This window comes from Sinocyclocheilus rhinocerous, unplaced genomic scaffold, assembly GCF_001515625.1.
Source record: "Sinocyclocheilus rhinocerous isolate Xijiao unplaced genomic scaffold, SAMN03320098_v1.1 scaffold178, whole genome shotgun sequence".
In the NCBI taxonomy this organism is placed as follows: Eukaryota; Metazoa; Chordata; class Actinopteri; order Cypriniformes; family Cyprinidae; genus Sinocyclocheilus; species Sinocyclocheilus rhinocerous.
Window position 1 is genome coordinate 941,776 of NW_015653463.1, and position 6,833 is coordinate 948,608.

The 6,833-nt window shown below is 33.0% G+C and overlaps 1 protein-coding gene across 2 annotated transcripts in view; it reads right to left on the minus strand.

The window, feature by feature from the left end:
* The window catches only part of LOC107715877 (tyrosine-protein kinase SYK-like), a 24,210-nt gene extending 19,772 nt beyond the window's left edge, over positions 1–4,438 (minus strand). For both annotated transcript variants that reach the window (XM_016522116.1, XM_016522115.1), the window contains exon 1: positions 4,259–4,438. The gene's annotated coding sequence lies outside the window, so the exon portion shown is untranslated. The remainder of the gene's footprint in view (positions 1–4,258) is intronic.
* Between the last annotated feature and the right edge of the window lie 2,395 nt (positions 4,439–6,833).

Below are 6,833 nucleotides of genomic sequence, written 5' to 3' on the forward strand. Positions count from 1 at the left end.
GCGATTAATCGCATCCAAAATAAAAGTTTTTGTTCGCATAATATATATGTGTTTATTATGTATATATAAATACAAACACATGCATGTATATATTTAAGAAAACTATGTTATGTTTATATATTAAATATATTTATATATAATATCAAATATAAGAATATGAGTATATAAGTGTATAAACGTAAATATTTTCAAAATAAATACTGTATGTGTGTGTATTTATATATACATAATAAATAAAAAAAGGTAAACATACATATATATAATGTAAACAAAAACTTTTATTTTGGATGCGATTAATCGCGATTAATTGTCCTATATCTTAACAAACCATACATCAATGGAAAGCTTATTTATCCAGCTTCCAGAGGATGTATAAATCTCAATTTAAAAAAACTGACCCTTATGACTGGTTTTGTGGCCCCGGGTCACATTTATGCGCACATGTGACTCATAAAATGAACGTACGCACATACGCCTCTCTTTCAGATGTGAAATCTCTGAATCGCAAATGATCTTGAACTTCAATCTGAATGGTTTCAGCTCTCTGCCTTGTAAACGCCTCTTAATTAAAGTCATTAACATGTAAAAGATCACCAGTCATCGTCCAAATTCTTTAATTCAGAGCTGCAAGAACAGCGTACATTTTCAAAAACCTGCAGTACTCCGACAAGAATAAGTGTGCACGTCTGCTCAGACCCTGACGTGAAGCGAAGCACTTTTCCCCGTCAAATATGAGCGCAGGCGTGGAGTTTAGCGTACGCACGCTCTAAGATCAAATCTGAGCGTACGCACGCTTTATAAATGAGGCCCAATGTGTAGATCATTTCTTAGAAACTCTAGATCATATTTTTAGTGAAAATCAGAGCAAACACCAATCTGTGAGACTGAAACCCTGTAAACTCTGCTAAGAATGCCAAATAATAACCTTATTCAGCAGGGTCTATATAGGATGTCATAGGTGATCAAATAAATGGTTAACACTTCCTTTTAAGCACCAATTCTCATTCTTAACTATATTACTAGCATATTGGCTGGTTGTTAGTACTTATAAAGCAGATATTAATGTCTTATTCTGCATGCCCTTATTTTAGATCCCTTAATTTTAACAACTACCTTACTAACTATTAATAAACAGCAAATTAGGAGTTTATTGAGGCAAAAGTCATAGTGAGAATTGGTCCCTAAACTTAAGTGTGATCAATAAAGGTTTAAATGGGCTTTATTTTAATCATTTTGTTACGTAATGACCATGGTGTAAAGGCAATAAGCACTCAAGACTGTACTTTATAGTAAATTATGAGTAAATGTTGAGCACAACAACATCAATTTGCCATGATAGCATTATAAATGCAATATATTTTCTTTCTTTTTTTGTGTTTTACTTCTTTTGATGAATGTTGTCTCTCACGCCTCTCACTGGTTTCTAATGCCATGTCTTATCTTTATCACTATCTTTAGCTATCGGTTTCATTTTAATCTGACTGTCTGTTCCTTCTCATTTTTTGATATCTACTCCAAGCATATGTTCATTAAATGAATTTTAAGGAACTATTTGTTATTTTCACATAGCATCAATGTTTTGGTAAATACTGAGGTCATTATGAATTATGAAACATCGGTTTACATTTGTGTACTAGTCTGACATGTTTTTTGTTGTTGTTGCAAGGATTCTAGAACATCCAGTTAAGTGCTCTAACATTCTGGAATATTCTGTAACATTCTAGTGCTTTCTGGAACATTCCAGAACATTATGGGACTAGCCATAAAAGACAAAAATCATCCAGCATGCACTTCTGAAGTTTTGGACGACTCACTTTTGGTTAATGTTAAACTATAGTTCTTAGCTTAGTATTATGCATGCGCCATGTCATTTTTATTAACAGATTAGCTTGTATAAGCTGTCAACATATATTTTGTAGTTTTCAAGGGCACTGTTAATGAAACACACAAAGTAATGTGATTTTTGTATTTAGCATGTCAAGCGTTATAAAGAAATATTAAAAACAAAATTTGTTTCACTGTGTAATTACTCATTCTTTGTTGTCTGCAATAGTAAACTATGAAATAACACAAATGGAAGAGTGAAATAAAGTTAAACAGATCAAACCTATCTTATATTTTCGCTCACCTATATTACAGCTCATGCACACTCAGGAATTTCTACAGTATGTATACAAGCCACTTTTTGGCTGTTTTACCTTCAGATCCATATCCATTTAAAAAATTTTTTTACATGTAGCCTATTGTATTGTATATACAAAATATAGTCAGAGCATTTAAGCTTTTAGATCAAAGAGGTTTTAAAGATAATGAGAAACGCCAGTTGTATTTTCTTTCCACACTTGTTTTTAGCAAATATGTTCTTACAAAGTAAATTACACAAACACATGTATGTGTATGTCTATGTATATTTCTAACTCTAACTTGGGTAAGATGTTAAAAGATATGTGCCGCTGAGAAACTAGCTCACACAGAAAAAGGAAGTGGTCAAGTCTTTTGCAATAACATTCAGCCTCTACTACAACTTAAGCCCACTCCCATGAGATGTTTAAGGCACTTAAAGATGATACACAGCAAGCAGATGAATCCGCTCACGTCAAGCGCACAAATCAAGTCACACAACTGAACACCTTACATGGAAATGAGCCATTTCATGCTTCAGTGTTGCTTAATGCAGCAATGGGGCTATATAAGTGCCACAAACCATAAACATAAATGCAGTACACTCTATCAGCATTGCAATGTTTTTTTTTCTTTTCTTTTCATTCTGCTTCATTTTTTTTCTATAGAAATATACATAAATGTTCCCATTATTACCGATAATGAGAAATTAAGTCGATGAAGTATTTGTCAAAATGCCAAATGAAGCAAACAGAAAATACATCCCCTAGCCTTTTTACTCACTAAAAAGCAACCTCAAACACAAGCGCTAATACAAAACCTCAGGGCCTCGTGTTCATGCATGAAAAAGAAGCAAGTCTGAGAAGATTCATCAAATTCAACCGCAAAAGATTCCATAAAGAAGAAGCCAGATTGGCTGAGCAAGAAAAGGTCAGTGTTATTGTAAGCTAACAGCAAAATGCAAGGTTTATAATGGAAAATGTGGTTGTAGCTTTGTGTTAAATCAGTAAATGCAGCGAAGCAGCACAATGACTTTAATAAAACATGTCTAGCTACAGAGACGTGTGCCACTGGTTAGATGTGCACGTTTTAAATATATAATTTACTACTCGTAAATCATTGGCATTTTTGTGAGCTATTATAAAATGTATTTTATTAAGGTGTTTTATTAAGCCAAAATGGTGGAATAATAATAGCATGCCCTATATTAAGATATAAATAGGTTGCTCTAATGATCTTTTAAGTAAGTTTGGCTTTGTGTAAGATACTACTACTACTAATAATCAACAAACTCTGGACAATAATTTATATATACTGAAAAGTCTAAGAGCAATAGTGAGAACACTTCTAAATTATACAGTTCTTTCATTATAAATTATATTAGAACATGGTAACAATGCAAGTAAAATGTTTCATGAATTTCATAATTTTGCAGTATTTGTTATGTTTGTCATAACACCTTTCTCGTAAAAGTTTCGAAACCCTATAACCTTCTGTTTTTTCCTTCTTAATTATATTTTGAACACTCCGGAGTGATCTACAATTTAGACATTTGGAGCTCACTATATATAAAGTTTAGTTTATATGATGTGAAAAACATCGATGCAAATATTCAGGATTTTTATATGCAAATCATTAATGAATTAGTGTTGAATTATTAACATACATTAAACACATTTATATTTAATCCATAATCACAAACTAATAATTGCCTTCTTTAAAAGAAATATCGGACCACATCTGAGAAACATCTGATATTCTTGAACAGCTTTGCTTTTTGCTTTTTTACTTCAAAGTAACTAAATAATGCCAGATCAGGTAATGCCACAACAAAGTGAGATATTATACAAATAATTTCAATAGTTTCACTAGAACTTTTGCCTTTTATTTTCATGATTCCATATCAATATATTAAGATTTACTAGTAGAATATTTAATATGATGCATACTGTTACTGTTTCTAATACAACACTGAATATGAAATAAAAAATACAATTTTAATTGTTTTTTTTTTCTTTTCATCATTCACTTAATTGGTTTAATTCACGCTTAATTCACTTTATGTTCACTTCATGTTCAGTTTAACATCATACTTGAGCACAAAATCTGATGCACTACATGAACCTTATATTCTTACCTTACAAAGTGTCCGACTCTCCTCACTTTGGACAGTGACTACACACCATGTTCAAATTGCTGTCGAACTGAACAGGATGTGGTATGACCAAAAACTCAGTGGATAATTTAAAAGAAGCTTCCAGTTCAAGAACACCAGCGCTTAGAGTAAACTGAAACTGAGCGAATACTGGTGTACTCAAAAGTTTTTCACCTTTGTGTTGCTGTTATTGTACTGACACAAACTTTTCTACTATTTGTAGACTTCCTCATTTTGAGAAACTTCTGCCTACTTCCTTCACTATTTTTTTTTGTTCTATATTTGACTTCCTGAGAACGAAAAGCAGATATTTAGTCCAAGGAGTTGCCCAAGGAATAATCCATGAGATTTACTAAAATGTTCATTTTGCATTACAGTTCATAACATTCAAAATATACTGGAAAAAAAAGGTTTTCATAATTAAATCAAGCTGATTTTGTATTAATCAGTACATTCGGACCAAACAATCCTCCTAATTAGCACACATCTATTGAGATAATACTTTAACATGATAACAAGTAAGCAATGCTTTGCATAACATTTAATAAAAACTTAAATCAATAACTGAAGCATGCAAGTCACAACCTTCGCATAAACAATAATAACCCATAAAATAACGCAGAAACTACACTGTAAATTAACATGTTTAATATGTGCAAGGTTTATAATCAGTAAACTAGCAGGAAGAGCAGATGTGTTTGCGGTTCAACCCAGCTGTGATATTATACAAATTTAATTGTTTACTTTTGTTCACAATGTTCTGCATTATATCTGAATGTCAGTCTGTGACTATCACACTTTTAAAATACATGTTGTTTTGTATAATTATAATAAATGCTAAAATAATAGATCTTATGCTACAAATGCCAACACAGAGGGTGTTTCATCCTAGCAACAGAGAGAAATGCAGAGTTGTGCCACAAACAATCATCTGAGAATTTCGCAACAAAGTGACATTTACTGCAAAACTCTGAAACCTGGATTTTACGCTTCATGATATGTGGGGAACAAATGGTGGAAGCAATTCATTGTCTTTCTTTCTTTCTTTCTTTCTTTCTTTCCTGGAACATGCACTTGAGGTTAAAGTACAGTACCTGTCAAATGTTTGGAAACATTATGATTTTTAAATGTCTTTAATGAAGTCTCTTATGCCGGGTTCAGACTACACAATATTTTTGTCGGTCACGGGGCATTATGCTCACCAAGGCTGCATTTATTTAATAAAACTGTAATTCTGTCAGGACCACTATCGTCAGTGTAACTTACGATTAGCATTAATTTGAGGTTGGGGGAATGGTTCTGTTCTGGGCAAACACTCCCTGCCCATCCATGCAGCCTAGTATTACCATTTATCTTCTGTAAAATGTAATTTATTGCTGTGATGAAGCGCTGAATTTTCAGAATCATTACTTCAGTCTTCAGTGTCACATGATCCTTCAGAAATCATTCTAATATGCTGAATGGAGAATGCAGTGAGTTTATTAGTAATGTCAGTTTGTGAAGTTTCATCTGCTCTCAGGAGGGGGCAGCACAATGCTTCAGAACAACTGAAACTCGTTCACAGACCACATCTGTTATACCAATAGACGCTGTGGTTAGCAGCCGTTTATTTTCATAAACTGATCAAAGATGATTTTATCAAACCCACATGTGCTGTAGTTTACACTTGGGTCTGTTATCATTTTACTGTTTGAAATGTGTAATGCAATCAAATATTTTACAAAAAGAAAGGAAGTTTTATTTTAAAAGAATCGTATCAAAAGTTTAATCTGTTTAGATTGTGTTTAAAAACTCATTAAATTTGAAATTCCTGGTCATCCATTAAGCATGGGCAAAAGTCAGCTCTAGGGAGTGGCAGGGGTAAATAACTTGGTACTTACTGTATATTGTACACATACTTATATGTACCAAACTTGTACTCATCAAGCTGGACAATTTACAAATGGCACTCATTAGCTCTGCCCAACAAGAAGGCCATTATGGGTTTTGTGAAAATCACATAAACTTGGCCAACGTTATGCCAAGACACTAAAGATGCTAAATTATGAACAGATTTTTGCCATATTGAGCTGTGTGTTTGGTTATGGGGGCTGACCACAAAATCTGCAAAAACAAAAGTAAAATTTTAATAAAGTCTTTGAAAGTTCATCATGCCTCTTTGTATGTTCTTAGGAAAAGTTTAAACTTGCAGTTTTGTACTGATGATCAAGAACTTTTTTTTTTTTTTTTTTGGATGTCACTCATAGAGGTTGACTCTATGCCCTCCGCACTGTTGGATCTGTCACAGAAACTCAGATTTGCATTGATAACCCCTGTGGAAAATCTGAAGCACTTGTCCATCGGCCTTTCAGAGCTAGATTGAGAGCTACACTGTAAAAAATGATCGTGATTTTAACGGTAAAAGACTGTAGAAATGCCACAGTAAAAACCTGTTAAATGATTAACAGTAAGTTTCCTTACAATATACGGTAATAACTGTAATAGATCTAACCTTTGTTTTCGAGAAAGTAGCCTCAGAGTCAACACTCATAGACTGTGTCTGAAATCACACCCTACA